The 25,651-nt window shown below is 34.0% G+C and overlaps 1 protein-coding gene across 2 annotated transcripts in view; it reads left to right on the plus strand.

The window, feature by feature from the left end:
* Nucleotides 1-25,651, plus strand: part of LUZP2 (leucine zipper protein 2) — a 589,435-nt gene that overhangs the window by 448,622 nt on the left and 115,162 nt on the right. The window lies entirely within an intron of this gene.

Below are 25,651 nucleotides of genomic sequence, written 5' to 3' on the forward strand. Positions count from 1 at the left end.
TTTAGTATATACAATACCTCCCAAAACTGTTCCATCATTGGACTTTTATTAACTCAAATAACAAAAGGCCCAGAAGCATGACAATGTTATAGTTTATTTCATAGCTCAACAATGTCAACAAGACTCAGGTTTGTTTTGCATTGTCCTCCACATCTCTCCATGTAACAACCCTCAACTTAAAGACTTATTCTAAGTCTTGGTTCCTCACAGAATCATGATGGTCACTAAAGATATACATATTGTGTCTTCATCCAACTATGTACACAGTCAAAGCAGAAAAAGGAGTCCTTTGTCCTCCAAAGTCATTATTTTTTGCGAAGGAGCAGAGTTTTTTTGAGAAACTTCTCCAAACTAGGTTATGCATGCATGCAAAGGTAAAACCTTAGCATTTTTTAGATTCTATTGTGAAAGACTGTTTTTTTTGCAGATAAGTAATAGAAAGGGAGTTGCTGTGGGAGGCAGCCGATGGTTTCTGCTGTAATGTATTCATGCACTCATCCTGATGGCAGCACATTTATCTGATTTACCTACTAATATATCAGCAGTGCACAGTTTAATTCTTGAATAAACGTATGTTGATGATAGATAGATGGATAGATAGATAGACAGATAGATAGATAGATAGATAGATAGATAGATAGATAGATAGATAGATAGATAGATAGATAGATATAGTTGTGTCAAGGAAGTAGACAGTAGAAACTCAACTCTTAGGTTGGTGCAAGAGTAACTGAGGTTCTTGCCATTAAAAAAAAAATGGCAAAAAACACAATTACTCTTGCACCAACCTGATAGCACTGAAGTACTTGTTACCACAGACATTCACCCATGCACCTTTGAAAATGACTCTACGAACTGGTGAGCCCTGAGATGAGTTGTAGATTCTATTTCAGGTACTTTCCTCTTAGGAAATGTTCAATTTTGAAGAGATTTGATTTTTTTTTTATTTTTAAGTAAATGTAGACTTTGAAGAAGTAATGCTTGCTGTCAAAGCATTTACATTTCATCCTAAAAATAATGACACATGCTGGCAATTGCAAAGCATAGTGATGAATTTGGTGCCCTTATTAATGCTTGAGAGCTGCTTTTAACTTGGGGGAGGCTGCTAGCTGAAGTAGAAATCCTCCACTAAAGATAGAAGTGAGGCCTAACTGCCTGTTAGTTGCCCAGAGATTTGAGTTACTTTATATCCTCCTTAATTCCACTTGGAGCTGATATATTCTGTAGAACACCTAATCTCCATTTTAGTGCTCTTTTTATATTTGACAAACGTACTTCTTTAAAAAAAAAAATCTTAAGTATAACTTATTCATTGAAGAAAAATTTCAAAACAGTGTCAAAAAATATAAAGTCAAAGGAAAACTTAAAATCCCATCACTCAGAACAAATGCAAACAATATTTTGACATATTTCATATTTCTGTCTAGTTCCCTTTGTATGAATTATATCTGTGTGGTGAATGATATATATGCACATATATCTCAGTTGCAATACATCTCTCTCTATATATATATATACCCTTTATATATATTCATAATTTGTAATTTAAAAACAAAAAGATAGCTTTTAATCTTTATTGTTTTATCTAAATTTAAATGAATAATCTATTATATAGATATGCCAAAGGTTACTTAACCTTTCACTTATGTGCAGGTATGTATATACATACATATATATAATGATTTAAATTTACATTATGATGAAAAATACTTTCTTACTTTTAACTTGAGTTACGGTTTTTTTGAAACGTATCAAGTAGTTCATGACAATTGTTTTAAAATATTAATTATTGCTACCTAGTACAGATGATTTTCGAAAGAAATATAACAGTTTACTCTCCCATCAGTACAATAATAACAAGAAAAACGTTGAATTTAAGAATTATTTTGCACTGGATGATTTATTAAACAAACAAAAATAAATAAGTTGGTTAGCTAAGAAATTATGTGAATGCATAATGGCTACACAACAGTGACAAATTTTGTTGCTTTAAGAGATTATAAAGTAAAATGATTATTTTGATTATAAATTTTATTATTAGATGGTTTAAAGATTTAAGTCATTTAATTTTATTTGCTTACTTTTATAGGGAGGTGGGGGTAAATTAAAAACAATGCTTAAAGTACTCCCAAATCACTAAAAATTCAATCTATCAATTTCTCTATTGAGATAGATAATGGCAGACATTTTGATAGTTTTGTGATTGTTTTCGTTGTTTATTGAATAAAAGCAATTTTAAAATACCACGTGTCATTCAGTGTTTCAAATAAAATGGTGACTTAGTTAAATTACTGCTTTAGGGAGTTGGTAGTCCAGTTATTAAAAATATACTATAGTGATACATTTGGCCCTGTGTATTGGTAGTTTCTGTATCCATACAACTGTGAATCAAAAATATTTGAAGAAAATTTTATTCAGCAATCTCACTATTGTGTCTCTACTCCCCAAAAAAGAAATAATTAAATCAAAAATTATCTGCACTTATAGGTTTCACAGTACTATTCACAGTACAAAATACACAGAATCAATTGTAATATTCATCAACAGATAATAAGATAAAGAAAATGTGGCATATGCACACATATGGAATGCTATTCAACTATAAAAATAAAATCATGTCTTCTGCAGCAATATGGGTGGAACTGGAGGCCATTATCTTAATTAAGTAAAACAACCCAGATACAGAAAAAAACAAACAAACAAACAAAAACAAAACAAAACAAAACAAAAAAACCTGCATGTTCTCACTTAAAAATGGAAGTTAAATAATGTGTACACATGGACATAGAGTATGGAATGATAGATAATGAATCATTATCTATTCCATAGAGTATGGAATGATAGATAATGAATACTCAGAAGGGTTGTGGGGAAGGAAGGGACTGGAAGATTAGAAATTATTTAATGTGCATCATGAACATTATTTGACTGATGGATACACTGAAAGCCCAGACATCACCACAATGCAATATATTCATGTAACAAAATTGCACTTGTACCCCTTAAATGTATACAAATAAAAAAAGAAAGTAGTTTTAAAAACGCATAAAAATGATATATCCATTGAAAGTAATACAGTAAAAACACAATAGTTACATAGCACTTACACTGTATTAGGTATTGATATGGTTTTGATGACTGGAGGAACACCAGGGTTCTTGGTCTCACACTGATAGGATTAACGACATGGACACAGGTGGAGTGGTTTTAGGAATGAAAAGTTTAATAGGCAAGAAAGAAAAAAGAAGAAAACAGCTCCCCCATACAGAGACAGAGGGAGGGGGGCTCAGAACAAAGAGGAACCCCATGTGCATGTGCGGCAGAAAAGTGGTTGCTTATATTGGGATGCTGGATGAGGCGGTGTTTGGGTTGCACAGGTCCCAGGGGATTGGTTTGACCAGGTGTGTCATTTATGTAGCTTTCAGAAACCTGACCCTCCCACTTTAGTCCTTTAATATGCAAATGAGGGTCGCTATGATGTTCTGAACACCTGGTGTTATCTGGCGGTAGCCATTACACTTGGCACAGGTGGCAACCAGGAGATGGCGGGAATTGCCATGTTGACCATGTTGAGTGGACCTAGTTTCTAATCGCCAGCATTTGCCTGTTAAAGCTTGCCAGCCTTGCTTTTAAAGCTGCTTTTTTGTTAGAAAAGAAATGGTTTGGGGGTTGCTTCTTATTACAGGAAAATTTCCACTGAGAACCTTTACCCTTACTTTCTCCCTAAAACTTATTCCTTAATAACTCCTACATTAGTAGTATATTCAATCTAGACATTAAAACATATACAGGAAGATGTGCATATATTAAATGCATATAATACGTCATTTTAAATATGAGATTTGAACATCTACAGATTCTGGTGTCCATGGAGTTCCTGGAATTAATTCCCTGTGGAACCAAAGGAGTACTGTATATATTTAGTGTTTTTACTTTATTCAGGTCTATAATGTGTCACTTCATTTGACCCTCACCACAACCCCTATGAGACAGAAAAATTCATGTGATGTCTTTCACAATGAAAGAATTGAAAGCTAAAGAAATTTGATATTTGTGGCCACCAAAATGTTTACCTGTAAAGCATATTTACTAGCAGAGTGAAGCTATCGCCATGGATATTAATTACATTTTTTTTTAAGTAGAGCTGACCTGTTGGGGCATGATGAATTAAGTACATTTGCAGGGTTTTATAGTTTTTCCTTTGATAACTATCCCTATAGCATATGTTTATGTCATTGGATCAAAATGCTGACTTAATTGTTCTGGAATGTGTGGTGATAGACTTGATGCACTCATTCCTGCTGAAATTCGGACACCACAGTGTCTTGTGTTATCATTATTATTTTCTCTAAATCTAGATGTTTTTAACTTGGTACCTCTATTGTCATCTGCTCTTGAAGAGAGGGGCATTGCAACCTGAATTTCCATGTATGTATAACAGAGTGTCAGATTATTTCCTGATGATTTCAGATATCTATAAGGGAATTTTGTAAATTCGTTTCTCCTTAATTTTTAAACTCTTAAGTAATTTAAGTTATTTTTTGTTCATCTGTCTCATTAATTTAAAATTATGTCATCCACATGTTAAACTAATTTTTAATGAGCAAAATGCTTTTCAGTTCCATTTACTTGTATTTGGTGCCAAAATGTAGGCATCTTACAAAAGAGGTGTGAGGGGTTAAAAATATTATTTTCTTGCATGATTCCAGAAGCTGTAAGCTTGTCAAATCACATTCATTTGTGCCTCAAAATAATTATATGAGTCAGACAGGGAAGATAATATTGTTCTCTTATGAATTAGAAAACCAAGACCCAGAGAAGTTATAAGAGTTTTCTGAAAATATGGGACTAGTAAGTGGCATAGTTATATCTTAATAGAAGTATTTTAATTCCACGATATCACATTTTTCCCAGCTGTATTTCTACTTTGTATTTTGAGGTGATTTACAGATTATATCTTTTAGAAGTCATTTCTTCTAATGTACTCAAACATCTGTAAAAGAAAAATCAAAATCTTTGGTCCCCAAACTCAATTTGCCAAAGGAGAAAGTCAAACTTGAAAACTGAGTCGCTCCAAACTGCCTCCCATTTTGTCTTGAAGCGATAGCTACAAAGACAGGAGACAGCTGGGTGCGGTGGCTCAGTGGCTCAGCCTGTAATCTTGGCACTTTGGGAGGTGTAGGTGGGGGGATCACCTGAGGTCAGGAGATTGAGACCATCCTGGTCAACATGGTGAAACCTCATCTCTATTAAAAATACAAAAATTAGCTGGACATGGTGGCGCATGCCTGTAGTCCCAACTACTTGGGAGGCTGAGGTAGGAGAATCACTTGAATCCAGGAGGTGGAGGTTGCAGTGAGCCAACTTCGCGCCACTGCACTCCAGCCTGGCACAGATAGAGATTCCGTCTCAAAAGAAAAAAAAAGCTGCAAACTTCCCCAGGGGATTCCCTCACAATGTGCTCACAAGATAATTCCTTGTGGGCCCCAAGGTCTTTATCTTAAAATGGTTGAAATTCACTCTGACAATGTAAATAAATAGCTTATCTTCACAGGTAAGGGACAAAAATAAAACTGAGAATCATCTCTCAGCTCACTTGAGATGAATTCATATTTTGCTGCTTCCTCTACTCTGTGTTTACTTTATCTTAAATGAAAATGCAGGTTCACTAAGGAAGTGAATACCTCATTGACTATTATTCTACCCTCTCTGTCTTCGTGTAAAATACGGATTCAGTGAGGGCTGATCAAAGCCTCAAAACAATGCAACTGCTTGCCCCCACCCCACCCCACACCCCCGGCTTTTTTTTTTTTTTTTTTTTGTCACCAGGCTGGAGTGCAGTGGTGCGATCTCGGCTCACTGCAACCTCCGCCTCCCGGGTTCAAGTGATTCTCCTGCGTCAGTCTCCCAAGTAGCTGGGACTACAGGCAGGCGCCACCATGCCCATCGAATTTTTGTATTTTTAGTAGAGATGGGGTTTCACCATTTTGGCAGAGATGGTCTGGATCTCCTGACCTCAGGTGATCCACCCACCTCCGCCTCCCAGAGTGCTGGGATTACAGGCGTGATCAGTTTGGGTGGGGCAGGAACAAATCACAATGGTGGAATGTCATCAGTTAAGGCAGGAACTAGCTATTTTCACTTCTTTTGTGGATATTCAGTTGCTTCAGGCCATCTGGATGTATACATGCAAGTCACAAGGGTTATGATGGCATAGCTTGGGCTACCTTTCTTACTCTGTTCATTTATTTGAAAACTGAATGTGTTCTATAACTGCCAGGCTTGTGGTTTAGGTTTAGGAATAATTTTAAGAAAATATTTTTATAACTTTAATAACATATTTAAATATTATGTTTCTTATTTTAAGTTTTTCCATTCTCATCAAATTTTATCATTAAATCAGGATTTGAAAAACATGTTGTGACATATTACATAAGAAAACAAAACATTTAAAATGTTACATGTCAGGACTTGTAAATACATTTAAAATTATGAATATATTTGTGTGTTCCCAATCTGACACCCTGTGCCTATTTCAGTCCTTGCTAATAGGTTATATGATGCTCTACTGCTTTGTTTCGATCTAGCCTCAAACTCTTTCTCATTCTCATATTTGAAGGAGTTCCTAAAAGTCTCTCAGCATTGGTAATCAAGATACAACCTATTGGCCTTCTGAATGAGTTTTAAAATATTTAGCCTGTGGCCACTCTTCGACCTCCAGAAAGCTACTCCACCAGAATTTGTTCACTATTGTCTTACTATGGCAGTGAATGCTATTTGTTATTTTTGAAAAAAAACTTTATAGAGCAGTATATGTAAGCTAAATAATGTACCAGAATAAGGCATAAGTCAGGATGCTTGTGTAGAAAATCAAAACAAAGAATAATTCTAGAACATTTCTCCTTGTTTCTGAGAGGGTGTGTTGAGCATTGGATTGCTGACCTTCTTGACATATTCTTTTCTTGTGCATCATGTCGTACAGGTTGTGCATGTATGTCTTGGCTTAGCCAGCTGTACTCACAGTGAGAGGGGCCCTTAACCTTATTCTAGGAAGAGCTGATTTGCATATTTCCTTGCTTAAAGTAAATATAGAACAGTGATGCAATCATGAGTCCTTTGGGGAAAATCATTCCCTTTGTGAAATTGCCTGGGCTACTGATATCTCAGTGAACTGGTTTGTTTAAATACTAAGTAGTTTGTTACTGAGTACCTTTTTAAAAAATACTTTTTCAGTGTTGAGATGTTTGTTTCTTCTGAGCACAAAGAAAGTATAAAACATGTTTCTGATCAGATGACATTTTAGGTTCTAAAATTATGGATTAAAAATTATGGATTTTGGTAAAATTGTATTTGAGTGCCCTGGAATTACTTCTCAGGGATTTAGTGCGTCTTCAAGTAGCTCTCATCTCTATTAAAATATAAAACAGTTACAGTAGTATTGTTCTTCTAAAAAAAATTCATTATGAAAGTAAGATAAAAAAGAAAGATTAGTGAAAAAAAAGTAATTCACTAATGTATTTACAAGTCCTGATGTAGATAATATTAAATGTTTTATGTAACGTATCATAACTTTTTTTTTAAATCATGAGTTAATGATAAAATTTGGAAAAAATGGTAAAATGGTTACCAAGTTTTAAAATGTTATAATTTTTAAAAGTACCTTTTTATATCTTTTATCCTAATGGTGATGCCAATATAATTTTAGAAGAGAAGAGCAAATTATTATTCTCTTTTGAATACTTCTTCTTTGGGCCACATGTTTAGATGTTCTCTTTTTGTCATGAAGGGAGACATTTCCAAAACATATTTGTGAATTTATTTGATTTGTTTCACTTTATTTCATTACTGTTACTGAGTTACAAGGGTTTTGGTTAACCTAATCAAAGGGAAGAAGACATTTAACTTTTATGATATTGAATAGAAAGTTGCTACAATAGATACAGTTCAGAACAACTTTTTAAAAACGTAACAAATTTTATAGTTTATGAAAAGAAATGTAGAGATCATGGAATCAAGGGCTGATCTCCTAAATGGTATAAACTTGTGGAGTTTTTTTTACCAGTGACAACACTACTTGTACATATATTTTAAATAAAAAATTTATGGTATCTTAGCCCCTACCATTGTCATTTGGACATAATAAATCCCATTTGAGAAACAAGTCAGATTAATTTATTATATAAAGTTTCAAGGACTTAGAACCTTCACATTGGAAAGCTGGCAAATAGCTGCAATTTCAGTCTCTTACTCAATAGAGGCTTATCTCCTCAACAACATTGCCTCTGATTATAAATATTCAGTGTTTAACATTCACAAAAGACGAAGGCAATTTTTTTTTCCTTATACAATAATGACTGTTGGAGAATCCCCCCACTCACTCCTGATTATAGCTGTTTTATATACTACCTGCTTCCCACAGAGATGCCAGCCCTCAGTCTATAAAGTAATGTGTGCTTTCCCCCCACGGTCCTCTTGTATTCGTTTTTTCTGTAGTCTTTGTTTCTATCTGTGTGGTGCAGGATTTGAGTGGGCAATGAAATCATTTCAGTACTCTGAACTCGTGCAATTTAGTCAGAGGCCAAAATTTACAATCACCAACATAGAGTTTTAATTTTTCATTCCAATTTCATAATCTCGACTCTTGTCAAGCCCACAACTAGCATATCTTCCAACCCTGCTTTAATCATTGCTACTCCTCCTCCACAAATAGAAGTATAAAACTTCATTAAGGTTGCAAATACCTATATGGTATATATATATATATATTATGTCATGTACGAAAACTGCTTTCATATTTTTGGTAAATCCTTTTGTTCCATCAGTGTCTCCTGCAATGAGACACACACACACACACACACACACACACACACACACACACACACACGAGTACAAATAAGAAGCACTTACCATGGGGTCTAGGACTGTTTTACATGCTTCAAGGGACAAAGAAAAGCAATTCTAAGACAAACTATTTTACAACTTTGATTAATTGACATATAAAAGTTATTATTTATATTAAACAGAAGCATTGTCTACTGAATATTTTGTTCATTCTTTCTTGCTTAGTAGATGTAGCTTGATGTGGTAAAAATAAAATGTGGTTGAAAAGAGGGAATCTAATTTATTTAGTAAGTCTTTCACTTACCTGGAAACTAAGTTCGAGTAAAGTCACTTTATTTGTTGGATATCAACTCCCGTCAGTAAAATATGAATGAGATGAAAAAAACACACACTTTCAAGTTACGTAGCAGAATCAAAGGAGATGGCATATGCAAATAGATTGTACAAAGTATTTTAGACACACTGAATTATCAATGAATTGTTTTATTTTTTCCTCAGGGAAATTTATTTCACAAGGAATTACCAGCTTATTTTTTTAGAGTCTAAACAATTATTGGTCTTAGTCTCATTTAAGAAATACATCATATGTTCTTAACTCAGGCCCTCATAGTTTCCGTCGTCTGATACACGTAAAACTACATTGCACACCTTTTCTTCTTCTTCAAGGTATGTAGCCACCTTGGAAGCCAGGGGAAAATCAGTTTATCTTTTTCATTTTAGGCAAATATATTTGTTTAATTTATTGATTAATGAGAATAAAAAATCTCAAGAACATTCTTGAGAAAACACAGATTCTAATTTTTAGTATTTTTGTGGGAATCAAGTACTAAAGGCATAATATCATTTTTAGAAATGAATTATTGATTGGGATATATATTTTTTCTAATAAAGTTTTTTAATAGATTTTTTAATTAAAGAAAATATTTAAATGCAGATGCCAATAACTAAATATAATTTCTTGGCACAATTGCAGTTGACCATTTGTCTGTAAACAGAGATCTGAAAGAGTACATTGTCCTTCTCAACTGCCTTTAACATATATTATTTGTGGGAATAATAGTCAGAAATTCTCTTTAATCTTAGATGCATCAGACACCTTTGCTATAATAATTTGGTTTTATACTTTGTTCTATCTTGGGCAAATTTGATATGCTGATATACTGATAATTTATTCATTAAAATATGTAAAGTCTACTAAAATAATATTGAAAATAGCTCTGTGGATTTTTTTTCTAATTGAGCAGAAACTGTGTTAACTTAATATTACACTACTTCCTCCTTCTTCATGTGTTAAATTTGTTTTTAATTTAGATGGATTGAGGAAAATGATGAGACCATATTAATATTTTCACTTGTTTTAACCCTTTTATTTGCTTGTGGCTTGGATTTTAATGTTAGTCTGCAAGAGTATAGTAGCAATCTAACATAGTCTTATGAGTTGCCTGTTCAATTCTGACTTTTTTTTTTTTTCAATTCTGACTGTTTTAATAACAATACTTAGCTTTAGCTACTTGGAATGAAGATGCTTTGTGGGTGTTTGACAATTTTAATATGTGTAGGAAGCACCTGTATATCTTGTTGAAAGGAAATGCTGATTTAGTAGGTCTGGGAGAGGGCTTGAGATTCTACATTTCAAACAAGCCCCACCAAGGTGCTAAGTCTAATGGTCTAGCCACACTTTAAATTGGAAGGCGTAGCAATCTGATTAATCAGATGTGAAAGGATTTTTTTCTTTTCTCTCTCTGTTTTTTTTTTTTTTTTTTTTTTTTTTTTTGGTTTTCTTTTTGAGACAGAGTCTCACTCTGTTGCCCAGGCTGGAGAGCAGTGGCACGATCTTGACTCACTGCAAACTCTGCCTCCAGGGTTCATGCCATTCTCCTGCCTCAGCCTCCTCCCAAGTAGCTGTGACTACAGGTGCCCGACAGGCACCTGCCACCACGCCTGGCTAATGTTTTGTAGTTTTAGTAGACACGGAGTTTCACCATGTTAGCCAGGATGGTCTCGATCTCTCTTTTTTTTTTTTTTTTAATTTAAAATTCTGTAGACATTGGTGTGGTAGGAAGAACCAGCATTTGGAAATCAAATTATCTCAGTTCTCTTTTAGTCATTTCACTAGCTTCCTAGTATTTCCAATAGAAATATAGAAGTATATGGACTTCTAAAAAAGGGCACTCGTACTTGTTTAACTTTTTTTGTTCACTCAACACACACAGTTGACATTTTCTGGTAGGCGTAGGAAAAACAAAGTTGAATGACAAATTTTCAGATTCTCAGTCTAGTAAGGGAGAGGGACTAGTTTGCGATCAATTTTAATACAACATGGTAAGTGTTTTACAAGTATTTATCTACCACTCTTGGGGGAAGGGATCATTGAGGGGAGGATCAAAGTTCAGTAAACCTATTAGTATCTTCCTGCTAGATTTATGGAAGACTGAGTTGGATTAGACCTTGAAGGCATTGCACCAGTGTTTGGTAGGTATTTACTAAATATTCGTAGGAAAGAAGGAAGAAAAAATCCAGAGATTAAGTGATGAATGCAGTATTTATTTTATTTTTTTATTATTATTATTTTTTTTTGAGACGGAGTCTGGCTCTGTTGCCCAGGCTGGAGTGCAGTGGCCGGATCTCAGCTCACTGCAAGCTCCGCCTCCCGGGTTTATGCCATTCTCCTGCCTCAGCCTCCCGAGTAGCTAGGACTACAGGTGCCCGCCAACTCGCCCGGCTAGTTTTTTGTATTTTTTAGTAGAGAGGGGGTTTCACCGTGTTAGTCAGGATGGTCTCGATCTCCTGACCTCGTGATCCGCCCGTCTCGGCCTCCCAAAGTGCTGGGATTACAGGGTTGAGCCACCGCGCCCGGCCAGTATTTATTAATAAAATAGTCTAACCAAATGGACTGGCATTTGGACATGAATCACTATTCAATAAATTGTCATAGGAACTTGCTGAAATATGTGGTACCTATGGAGAGAGGCAAGAGAAGAGACTGGGGAGATTAGGCTGTTGTCAAATCATGAGAGTCAATGATGGTGATATTAACAAGGTTTGGAAAAAAGTGCCAGTAATTTTATATATAGTGCTTCTTTTTGTTGGTCAGAAAAAATGTTCAAGCTCCTGTTAGCTTGTAAATATGGATATCAGCTTTCTTTTCAGATTTGCCCTTCTCCTCCTGTGCTTCCTGGGCATGATTTACCCTTTCAGCCAATGAGGACTGGCCAGTGACAACTTAGTATCGTGGAGGTGCTTCTGACTGATCAGCAGGTCTATTGGTTCTGGGTTCTATTCTTTTTTTTTTTTTTTTTTCTTTTACTAGTTACCACCTTAAATGTCTTTTGACTTTAAGGTGAATATAAAAAAAAAAAAAAAAAAAAAAAGGAGAAAGAATGGGAGGCTAATGATACAGATAGTATTTTATCCGGAAAACAGAGTCCCCCCAAAAAACACACATTGAAATCTACTACTTTCATATTTTTCTTTAATAAGCAATTTAATGAGAATTGAAACTATATTGCTACTTAATGGAGTAAAAAACTTTTCTAATTTAAAGTTATCTAATTGGCTCTGAAGGGCAAAGTAGACTCACATATTCTGGGTAGTAAGGAAAAAAATGGGAGCACTTTGATGGTTCTTCCATATTTTAGACACTCATTAAGCCTGCGTTTTATTCACAACTGGGCTCATTCGCTTTATCTTCAACCCATATAAAAGGCAGGAAGGTGTAGCATTTAAAAGTAGAGATTCTGGATCCAAGCCTGCTGTGTTTAATACTTTGTCAATTACAATATTAATTTGAGCAAGGTAAGTAAACCTTATGTTTCTCTTTTTTTCTCATTTGTGAGATGAAATTAATGATAGCGTCTATGTTATATAGTCATTTTGCAAATTTAATGAGTTAATACAAATAAATTATCAACTTATAATAGCTTCTGGCACATATTAAGTGCACAATAATATTAGCTATTATTGTTCAAACAAAAGAGACAGTTTTACTTTCTTTTGATTTTAATATTGCTAACCAATTCTTCTGGGTTCTGATAGAATCTTGAACTCAATCTAAACTTTTCCTATTCTTGAGTGAGCTGCATAACCTCTGAGCTATTTTCCCAATTGCAAAATAGAAATAATCACTACTCTATAGAAGTGGTGTGTGTAGAGATAAGGTATGTGAATCTACAACCTAAAGGGCCCTCATCCAATGTAGTTGCCTTCAACTTCTTTTTCACTTTTGTTTTGTTTTGTTTTGCATATTTAGTATATGCAGACAGAAATAGGAAAATAAATTATTTTTCCCTCTTTTTCATTTTGCTCTTAGGCAAGCTGGAAATAGGATTGAGATTTACTGTTGCATTTAGATAGAAGTGGCGTGAATAGAATTCTCGGGGTAATCCACTGGGCATAGTCATCATGAGTCCCCTCATTATCTGGAAAGTGTGGAAAGTCAATTTCTTTTCAGCACGCAAACATGAAGGTGCTGTGGCATCTAAAGGTTTTGGCTATCAATGCGTCATACTTAGTAACTCTAACACACATTAACTCATTTCACAGTTGGGTTTCACTTCTTTTTAATACTAAGTATATTTTTCCAAAACATTAGTAGATTTTTGTTGAAAGTTTTATAAAATATACCATGTCATCATTGTTTATTTATGTTTCACCTCTTTAATGTGTCCATTTAGAGAAAAATATATAAATCACAAACTTTAAATACACAAATATAAAAAAGCAAAATTAGTCTGCAAGTTAGAGTTTATCAGCTGGGTCAAACAGAAATCAATTCATTCAACAGATGAATTCAAGAGATGACGCAGCTTCAGTGTGTCGGACACTGTGTTCGATGCAGTTCATATATCAGGAAGCAATTCAAATATAACAACACTTTCTACAGGGCGTTTATAGTCTAATGTAGATAGGTAGAAACTGAGTAGTTTGGGTGGTGTCCCACTCTCCAAAGCACCATCATTGGCACTCTATGTTTTCATAGTCTAACATCTCACATGATCTGAATCCTCATCAGGAAGAAAAAAATTAATGTATTTAAATTTAATGTATTTAAAAATGTAATGTTTTTATTGTCAGCTATATTTAAGTATAATTTATGTTCAATAAAATTCATCATTTTAGTTGGACAATTTATTGAGTTTTGATTAATATATATAGTGTGTTGCTGTCACCACAATCAAGATATATAACTATGCCATCATTTAAAAAAATTGACCATGGAGCACTTTGCAGTCAATTCCCTCTCCATGCCCTGCTTTCTTTTACTGTTGTTTTGCCTCTTCTAGAACATCACGGAATAAAAACACTTAGCATAATATGCTTGAGTTCCTATATATTGTTTGATGTGTCATTTTTCCCTTTTTAATGCTAATTTCATTTCATAGAGAGATACACCACAGTTTGTTTCCCTACTAGCTAGCTGATTGGCATTTTCTTCCTTTAGGTTTGGGACTGTTATAAATAATGCTGCTATGAGTGCTCACATAGAGATCTTTGTATAAACACAAATTTTTATTTTGTTCTGGGGAAAAACTGAGAGTAGAATAGTTAGGGCATATGTAATTTTTTTAAATTTTATAAAAAATTGCCGATTATCTTCTAATTGAATGCACCATTGCATTCCCACCAGCAGTGTATGAAAAATTCACATATTCTGCTTTCCTGGCAATACTTGGTTTGGTCAGTCCTGAGTTTCAGTCTTTCCAGTGCATGAGTCGTGACGAGCGTATGGTTATATCCTATATTTCCCTAAGAATAATGTTGTTGAATACTTTTCATGTGCCTGGTTTTCATTTGAGTGTCCTCTTTGTTGAAGTGACTGTTCACATGTTTTGCTTCTTAATGAGAATATGTGTTTTATTTTTATATTGGATTTTTTATTTTCTAATAACTAAGTTATAATCATCCTTCATGTATTCTAAATACTAGTTCTTTATCAGATATATATTTCACAAATATTTTTTGCCAATGTGTGGCTTGGCTTTTCATTTTCTTAAATGTAGCTTTCAAAGGAAAAAAAAAAACTTTTGATAAAGTCAAAATGATAACTGTGTCTTTGATGTTAGAACTTTCTGTGTCTATTTAAAGATCTTCTAACACAAGGTCATAAAGTTTGTCCTTGTGTTTTCTTTTGGATGTTTTATGTGTTGGTTATTGTGTTTACATCTATGATTTACCTGAATTTATGTTTTATATAAAATGTGAGTTGATGGTTTCACATTTTTTTATATTAATATTTAATGAAGTCAGTTACATCATAATTTATTTTTAACATAGTAATAATTGAGCTGAAACGACCAAATGATGGTATAGTAAAATATCCTGAACTGTGTACAACTTCTTATGCTATTTATTTCATGGATTTCTGCATGAGAAGTCCATATAAAGTTCCTTTGATTGGAAGTGTGTGGTGATTCTTGTTCTTGCAATTCAGGACAATATTTAAGTGCTCTGAATTTGACATGTAAACAATTAGAAATTAATTCTGGGTTTGCCACTGAATAGAGTAATTTTTGAGCAAATTTTTCAAATTCAGGGTTTCAGCTTCTTCATGTGTTAGATTGTGGTAATTCCTAGTTTTGTGCAAACCTAGCAGAGAAGCAAATGCTTTATAAATGTAAGCCCTTGTTTTTTTTTTTTTTTTTTTTTTTTTTCCCTCTCTCTCTCTCTCCCTTTCATTTTCTTCATTAGCTCTTTGGTTCTATTAGGAAAAAACTGTATTTGCTCAATTAATTCTTCTCTGTACTGCCATAGTGCTCTGAGCCTAGTGTCCCATACTGGGATCTACTGTGGTTATCTGAATGTCAGTCTCCTTTTCCTATAGGACTATAAGCTGCTATTATGGGGGAAGTCCATCTAATAATAATTTATTCTAACTTATTTTATTTGTAAAATATTCATGGCTGGGCATGGTGGTTCATGCCCATAATCCTAGCACTTTGGGAGGCCTAGGCGGGCAGATCACTTGAGGTCAGGTGTTCGAGACCAGCCTGGCCAACATGGTGAAACCTTGTCTCTACTAAAAATACAAAAATTAGCTGGGTGTCATGGTGCATGCCTGTAATCCCAGCTACTTGGGAGGCTGAGGCATGAGAATCGCTTGAACCCAGGAGGCAGATGTTGTAGTGAGCCGAGATTTTCCAGCCTGGGTGATAGAGCGAGACTCCATCTCAAAAAAAAAAAAAAAAAAAAAAATTCATTAAGTTCCACAGTCTATTAAGTATCTTACTTGTGCACTGTGGACAAAATATAAGTAAGGTATGGTATGGTTTCTGGTTTCAAGAAGTCCACAAATAATAATGTCAAGTATTATTTTAAATGTACATAGTCAGGCAATGTGCTGCTAACTCACACACACACGATCACCTTTAATACTTACAATAACTGTTTAAGGCAATGGTATCTGCATTTGTCTGCATTTTAGAATCATCAGAAGATCTTTAAAAAGTTTTGAAGCCCAGGCAATACCCCAGATCAATTAGATAAAAATGTCTGAGAAGGGGTCAAAGGCATAAACATTTTTTCAAGCTCCTCAGTTAACTTAATGTGCAACAGTTTTGGGAACCACCACTCTAAGGTCAGTTGTAATATAACCAACCCCAGTATTCCCATGAGGTAACCATGGCTCTGAGAGGTTAAGGCACTCTGACTCTAGGATCCCATGCTCCCAAACAATACATTATAAAACTTTCAATTAAATAAAAATTCTAAACATACGCATATAATTTTTGTATGCACAAATATATATTTACACATAAAACATATTCATAAAATATGCAGAGAAAAAGAGAGACAGGAAATATGTGTGAGAATTGATACCCAATTGAGAGCAGAAAAAATGGAAAACCTCTATCACTTTTGGAGGTATTTGGGGACATGGTGTTATTGTTGGGTTACTTAAGAAATATTTTGGAGACAAGTTGAATTTGAATTCAGTTTGGAAAGAGAAGTATCAGTGCAGTAGCAAGGATTGGGGAAGGTTCTTTGGGAGCAGATGGAGTAGCATGGTCAAACAACTCAAGACATGAGAGAGCATGGGGAGTTTCAGTTTGACAAATAGTGGAAGGAACTAGTGGTGACCTGGCAATAGCTGAGACCTGGAGTCAGAGCTGAAAGATATGTCTAAGTCAAGTATTAGAATGCCTTCTGTTACAGGATAAAGGCTTTAAACTGTGCTATTTTTTAAAAGCTGTGGTGAATTTAATTAAAGATTATTATGAATAGATTTATCTTCAATGCACATTATATGCTCATACATACATTTATGCATAGTTTTGAGTTTGAATACTTTGAAGTAGAGTAGTGAGTGCCAATTCTCTTTAAATCTGTGCAGCAAAATTTTAAGTTCTTTGCAAGCTGGAAACCACATTTCATCATTAATTGCCAGATGCTATTGGCAAGAAGCGCATTTCCCTGAATAGACTCCTATTTGCCAGTTCCAGAGATTAGCATTATAATTGGATGTTGAAATGCATCCTTTCTGCATCTTTCTCTGCTCCTCCCTGCTGTTTTCATAATGGCAAAACCTGAAAAAAATAAAGTAGGTGATCTTACTTATTCTGGAACTGAGAAGCCCACAATAAGATACAGAGAGATGTTTCCAACAGTAATGCACATTTATTTATAACCACACAGAAAAGTGATTGTGACATTTTTCTTCTAAATATTTTCTACATTCTTACATTCATTGTGTTAACTCAGGCTCTTCACCTCTTCCGAATCACACACAGGGCTCCCTGAATTCGGTCTTCTCCTCCAAGCTGTCTTCCACACTATCAAAAGAAGCATTGCCTATTTAAATTTCAAATTTGCCTGTTTTTTTTTTTTTTTTTTTCCACTCCTACCTTTATCTTTATCATCTTCCAGTATTTATAGAAATAGTTTCAGTTTCCTTAGTATAGCTTACTAGGCTCTCTATGAACAACCTCTATCTATATCTTCAGTCTTATCAACATTGAACACTGGATAATAGAGGTCTTACATTTCTCATAGTTTTCCATTTCTCATCTCTATTGTTTCCTAATATTTGTGTTTTATTTTTTCTCCTACGTCTTTATAAGTGTTCTTCACATTGCTAGTTCTTACTGTTTTAAACAAGTTTTATTGAGATATATGTTACATAACATAAAATCAATTCATTTAAAATGTACAATTCTATGTTTTAATTATATTCACAGGCTTGCACAACCGTCACTAGAATTCAATTTTAGAAAATTGTCTTCATCACAAAAAGATGTTCATATTCATTAGCAGTCACTGCCTGTCCCTGTTTTTCCCTAGAACCAGGGAAAAGATATTCTAATTTTTGTCCCTGATGACTTTCATATTTTGGACTTTTCATATATAAGTAGAAACATACAATATTGGCATTTTGTGACTAGCTTCTTTCACTTAGGGTAATATTTGCAAAGTTCATTCATGTTATATATTAATATGTCAGTTTGTTTAAATGTCATATAATATTCAATTGGGTGGATGTACACATCTTGTTTATCCGTTTGTTAGAATATGAACATTAGGTTGCCTCTACTTTTTAGATATAAATAGTGCCAAGACAAATATCATTGAGTTTTGTTGTATTCAGTCTGATAATTGCTGCTTCCTGATTGTTTAGCCCATTCACATTTGATGCAATTATTGATATAATTAGATTTGTATGTCATTTTTCTTTTGGATATATCTCATGACTGTTTTGTTCCCCTGATGCTATTTTACTGTCTTTTTTGTATAATGTGATGCTTTCTAACATTTTTAATTTTTTTTTTTTTTTTTTTTTTGAGACAGAGTCTCGCTCTATCGCCCAGGCTGGAGTGCAGTGGAGTGATCTCTGCTCACTGCAAGCTCCGCCTCCCGGGTTCACGCCATTCGCCTGCCTCAGCCTCCTAGCAGCTGGGACTACAGGCGCCCGCCACCTCACCCGGCTATTTTTTCTTTTTTTCCTTTTTTTCTTTTTTTTTAAGTAGAGAGGGGGTTTCACCGTGTTAGCCAGGATGGTCTCGATCTCCTGACCTCGTGATCCACCCACTTCGGCCTCCCAAAGCGCTGGGATTACAGATGTGACCCCCCACGCCCGGCCTTAATTCTTTTTAATTATATGTTTTGAGCTGTGTTCTTAATGCTTCCTCTAAGGCTTATAATATACTTCTTAAATTATTAGATTCTACTTCAGATTTGTACTAATTTATTTCTAGTGAAGAACAGAAATTTTATACCTATATAGCTCCTTTGCCCCAACCCTTCTTTTTTTTTCTAATATTTTATACGTATCATGACCACGTATGTTATCTTTTGTCTTCTAATGAAGCTGAGAGAATATAGAGTAAGTACATAATTTTAGAATGTGCTCTATTAACCTCATTTACAATTTCTGCTTCTCCTATTCCTGTGAATTCAAATGACAAATTATTGTCATTTTGTTACTCCAATTTAGCTATTTTTCTGTCTTCTGTGTGCTATTGTCAAATATATTGGATTTCTATATATCAGTTACATATATATCTATATATTCATATATGCATACTTATGCATGTATAATTTGATGCAGTTATTTTTAAAGCAGACAGCAGGAGAGATATACAATTACAGTTAACCCTTGAACAATGTGGAAGTTAGGGGCCCCAATCCCCTGGATGGTCAAAAATCCGCATATAACTTTTGACTCCCCAAGTAGTTACTAGTAATAACCTACTATTGACTGAAAGCCTTACCAATAATATAAACAGTCAATTAACATATATTTTGTATATTACATTTATTAAAGACTATTTTTCTAATAAAGTAATTTGGAAAAATGAGCATATTATTAAGAAAGTCACAGAAGATAAAATATAGTTACCCTTATTCATTAAGTGGAAGTGGATCATCACAAAGGTCTTCTCCTCCTCTTCACATTGAATAGGATGAGTAGGTGGAGGATGAGGAGGGGTTGGTCTTCCTATCTCCTAGAGGCAGAGATGGAAGAGGAGGAAAAGGTAGAAGGGGAGGCAGTAGAGGCAGACACACTGATTAGCTTATGTTAGAAAAATATCCACATAGAAGTGAACCTGTGAAGTTCAAACCAATGTTGTTCAAGTGTTAACTGTAAAATCTTTTATATATTACTTATTTTATTACTTTTGCTGGTGCTGTTTTTTTCCCCAAGTGTATTTGAATTATTGTCTTTCATTACTTTGTTTAGTTAAATAAATTATTTTAATGTTTCTTGTGAGGCAGACCTGCTTACAACAAATTCTCAGTGTTTGTTCATCTGGGAATATCTTTTCTTTGGCCTTGATTTTTGAAAAATTTGCTGGATATAAAATCGTTGAGTGACATCTGTTTTATCCTTCAATACTTTTTTTTTTAAATAAATAAAGTTTATTGAGTTTCTAAGATCTATATGTTTATATTCTTCAACAAATCTAGAAAAATTTCGGCCGTATTTCTTCAAACTTTGTTCCTGTCCTCTCTTCTCTCTCATCTTGGAGACCACATTTACATTTAGAACAGCTGCCTTCTCATGATAAACAATGGAGAGCAGAAGGTAGTGTGTTAAGATGGAATATCTTAACACACTACCTTCTGCTCTCCATTGTTTATCATGAGAAGGCAGCTGTTGTTACTCTTGGTGTGGTCTCTTGTCCATGCTGAGTTGTTTTCCTCTTGCTGCTTTCTAAATGTTCTTTTAATGATTGTCTTTCAACACTTAGACTGTGATATGTCTGAGCATCAATTCTTTGCATTTCTCTTATGTGAAGATTGTTGATCTTGTTGGATATGTGTGAATTTTTCAGCTGTTATTTCTTAAAATATTTTCTGTTCCTTTCTTTCGATATTCCATAATTCTTAAGTTAGTGTGCTTAACGGTGTCCCAAATTTTTTTGAGGCATTGCTCATTTTTCTTAATTCTTTTTTCTCTGTTTCCTGAATTGCATTATCTCTATTCATTTATTATGAATTTTCCTTATTTTTTTTTCCTCCAGGTCAAATATAGTGTTGAGCATCATTAGTAATTTTTTTTTCATTTGGTTATTATACTTTTAACTCCAAAATTTTCATAGTGTCCTTTTCAGTATTGACAACTTCTTTATTGCTGTTCTCTATTTGCTAAGACATTGTCATCATACCTTCATTTAATTACTTAAACATTATTTTCTTTAGTACTTTGAACATATTTATAATAACTCTTTTAAATTCTTTATTTTCAATATCCACCACGGGGCTTTCTCAAAGGTAATTTATATGCCCTGCTACAATGTCATGTATATCTTAAACATGTATAGAGTCTGAAAAGCAGGGCAGGGTTAGCACCAGAATTGTTTCTTAAAGGCAGGCCCTGGACCCTAATTTCCCTAAAGCATGCTATTCACAGGCTAAAGTTATCGTTGTTGTTATTTTAAAATATATGATATGACAACAAGAAGCACTTCTTAATCCTGCTGAATATAGACAATATAACTCATGGGATTTTAGAACCTTGTGAATCCACCGCTTGTAAAATTTCCTCTTCTCTGAATGAAAAACAGGGGCGAGGAGATCCAGAAGTATTTCTTCCACATTGTTGACTCTTGGAGAATGAAGTAGCAACTTCCTCTTGAAACTCTATCTATCTATCTATCTATCTATCTATCTATCTATCTATCTATCTATCTTTCCATCCATCCATCCATCCATCTAGATATATTTAGATAGATCAGCAGAAACAGAGCCAATAGAAAATATATGTTTACATAAAAGCCAGTGGTGTAATTCCTCCCCATAAATATATACACTTACTATGTACCCACAAAAATTAAAATAATTAAAACTAAAAAAAAAAAAAAAAAAAATTGAAGAAAACTCAGTGGTGTATTTCCAGTGTGAATCTAAACATCTGAAAACCAGGAGAGCCAGTAGTATAAATCCCAGTGAAATGGCAGGAAAAGACATAGATTTTAGCTCAGAAGCCTGGCAAGATGGAAAAAGGGCAAATTCCTCTTTTCCCCTCTTTGTTTTGTTTAGGTCTTAATGGATTGGATGATGTCTACCTGCATCCTCTATTTCTTCTTATCTATTAGTTACCTATCTATCTATCTATCTATCTATCTATCTATCTATCTATCTATGGTCTAAATGATTTAAACTTAAATGATTTCTATGACAAACATTATTTCAAACTGTATTTTTATTCTCTTCACTAACACCATTGGTTGCATTAGTTTAATTTAACAAGTAATTTAAGCAAGAAAATTTATAAACCATTTTGAGTATACTTATGTTGACTTTTCTTTTGTTCTTAGAATATATGGAGTGTGTACTATTTGCTATGCATAAATGAACATGTGTGTGTTCTATTGAGTCATGTCAGAGTAAACATTATCTTCAATACAAACTATACTGTGTGCTTCCTCAGAGGCAGCGGTTCATAATACTGGATTTGCATGAAATTTTATGTATAGATATTTCAAAACACTGAAGCCAGGCTAAGTCACTTGAGATTCTGTCTCAGAAGGTTCGACTTGGAGAGTGGATATTTTCACACACAGTGACAATGATATGAAGATTAATGATTTAAATGTGTAGAAACACACAGGTGAAAAATGATCAGAACTCTTTGGCATTAGTTTGCAAACTTTTTTGAATTCTCTGACAAAGAAGAAATCAAGCTTTTTTTCTTTCTTGCCTGAGGTAAGCTTAATGCAACTCTTCTTTGTAACTCAAATGTACACTTTTTTTTTTTTTTTTTTTTTTTTTTTTTTTGAGGTGGAGCCTTTAAGCTATTTGGCCAGATTACTAGGAGGGGCAGTAATGGGTGGATACCTATGATGGATGGGTAGATGGAGGGAGAGATGAATGGATGGAAAGGTAGATAAGTAGGTAGATGTATGAGTAAGTAAGTGGAGGAATGCATGGATAATAGAATGTAGGGTAGTGAGTAGACAGATCAATGATGAATGGATGGGTTGACTAGGAGCTAGACTGATGAATGGTGAGGTAAATAAATGAATGGATGGATGAAGGAATAAAAGACGTATAAAAAAGAGGGAAACTAAATGTTAACACCTTCTTGCAATGTTTAATCTACCATATTAATGCCAAAAATGATTTCCTATGTTCAGTAAAAAAAAATGTGTAGTTTAGAAGAGATTTAATTTCTTAATTATCCAGTTGTGAATTCTTTATAATTAGATCATACAAATGTACACTAAGGCCTGTGGGGACTAGTTTGAAGAAGCAAAATGACAGCTCCAAGCCAGGTGAAATAAATATTTGACCTCTATTTTTACAGATACAATTATAAAGCATGCAACCTCTCTAACCGTAAGGATAAGCTAGTGACATATGAGATAGACCAACAGAAATTTAGCAGTTCTTTTTGTCTTTAGGGAAGCAATACAGCTAATGAATTGCATTATAAAGACATTTTTTTTTTTTTTTTTTTTTTTTTTTTTGCTGAAACAAAAGTTATAGCTCAAACTTCCTGATAATTACCCCAAATAAAAAAAAAATGCATCAGTTCTTTTTTTGCTTTTGTTTTTATTCTTTTGCATTTATTGACTCATTTAAGCTTGAGAACAATCCTTTGCCATAGTGAAATATTTTAGTACTTTCTTTTAGAAGGAAATCTCAGTGAGGAATTAGGTTAATTATCTTTCTAAGGTTTCTAAGAGGATGACACATCTGTCACATGAAAAATCCATTAATCAAGACACTGATAAGAACATTTTTTAGTTTCTCTTTGTGTTGTATGTGGTAGCTTCTTAAAATATCTCAGCTGAAATCCTCAATTTGTCTTTCAACATTTTTTGTTCATTTTTGTCTTCCTTCAATAAGAGAGGGAAGATACAAGTTTCATGTCTCATTTCAGTTTATTCTCATTTGGGAGGCAATGAAGCCCTGGGCAGCATAATAACTGGGAATAAAATGTGCATTATCGTATGTAGATTTGCAGGAGTAGACTTGATTAGTGAAAGCTGGGTATCAGGTGTATGGGCACCAACTGCCAAATACTATTAAAGCAACGTTGGGCCACACAGACTCTTTAGCCTTTTCAAGTTTCTCTTGTGTTCCTTGTTAAATGATTATAACAGTATTAATTATTACTGCAGATAATACACTCAAATGTCAGCACAATTCTTGGCATATGATAAATATTTCATAAACTTACAATGATACTATTATTCTTATTTTGTTGCAGTTGAAAAACTGAAGATTTGAGAAAATAAGGGCCTTGTCCATTGGCTTAAAGCTAATAAATAGAAAAAGAACAATGCTTTTTAGTGATATTTTAGGGTTCTTTTTCTAATACCCCTAATTATAAGAAGTTAATTAATTATAAGCATTTAAGATTGTATACATGAGTTAACAAAGTTTATGTGGTTGTTCTATGTTTGTGCTTAGGAGCCAATTATATTTTATCCTCACTTGTGGCTTTAATCATTATCCTAATTAGCTAAAGTAAAATATATTTAAATATATATAAAAAAAATTTATGCTACTAGAAATCAGTAGGTTTTCAATTAACCTTTCCCTCCCAGTTGTACAATTTGGGAGGCAGTTTTTTGTTGAAGAGAAAGAAAATCTACATCCTTCTTGCCACTCTAAATGTAATAAAAGTATGTCAAAGTTGAAAACTCTTGCAAAAGCTTTACACCATCCTTGATCATAGCACATGTTCTATTTACAATGGGAAATAATGATCAATTCATTATATTATCCAATGCAGCATACATTCTTGGAGGATGAGATCTCTTTTGTATCTTTATCACTATCACAATTTGCATATTGACTGGCACATGGTAGATAATTGATACATATTTTTGGAATCAACATGAATTGATTTGAATGCGAGTCATTATTTTGCTAACAATTCAGCAGATGTATTTACTGGCAACTGAGGTTGGGGAGAATCATAAATCTGATAATAAGATGAACAAATATTAAATAATGTGGAAGCAGCCTTATTATATTAAAAAAAAGAACATCTTTCTTTAATTGTAATATAAATTTTTGTTGTTATTGCCATCATTATCTTTCCACCATCTATGTATCTTGATCACATTTAAAAGTGTTTCTAAATCATATTATAATATAAAAATGATACATTCAACCAACATTTTTTAGAGAATATAATGTTGACACATGTTTTTGCAGGCACCTATATGATTTATCAGTAAACAAAAGTTCCCTACTTTGGTAGAATTTATATTGAAGTGAATGGGATAAGCAATATTCAATAAATAGAAAAAGAATATATGTAGTGTATTAGAAAGTTAAATGTTATAGGAAAAAGAAAAGGTAGAAAGGACTGGGGAATTGGGATTTCCAGGTGGGAAATGAGGCAGTTTACAATGCTAAGAGTCTAGAATGGACTTCTTTAAATGAGCAACAGGACCCAAGAATTGAAAGAGGTGAGGAGTTTGAGAAGTGAGAGATTCCAAAACATGATCTTGAAATCATCAGTACCTGAGTTTTACTTTTATTTCCTTTAGTTACCTGCATATATGTTTCTTTGACTTGATAGACTTTTGTTTGCACACCTAATAAGTAAGGAAAATAGGCCGGGTGCAGTGGCTCACGCCTGTAATCCCAGCACTTTGGGAAGCCGAGGCGGGCGGATCACAAGGTCAGGAGATCGAGACCACGGTGAAACCCCGTCTCTACTAAAAATACAAAAAATTAGCCGGGCACGGTGGCGGGCGCCTGTAGTCCCAGCTACTCGTGATGCTGAGGCAGGAGAATGGCGTGAACCCGGGAAACAGAGCTTACAGTGAGCCGCGATTGCGTCACTGCCCTTCAGCTTGGGCGACAGAGCGAGACTCTGCCTCAAAAAAAAAAAAAAAAAAAAAAAAAAAGT

The sequence above is a fragment of the Rhinopithecus roxellana genome, chromosome 15 (assembly GCF_007565055.1).
Source record: "Rhinopithecus roxellana isolate Shanxi Qingling chromosome 15, ASM756505v1, whole genome shotgun sequence".
In the NCBI taxonomy this organism is placed as follows: domain Eukaryota; kingdom Metazoa; phylum Chordata; class Mammalia; order Primates; family Cercopithecidae; genus Rhinopithecus; species Rhinopithecus roxellana.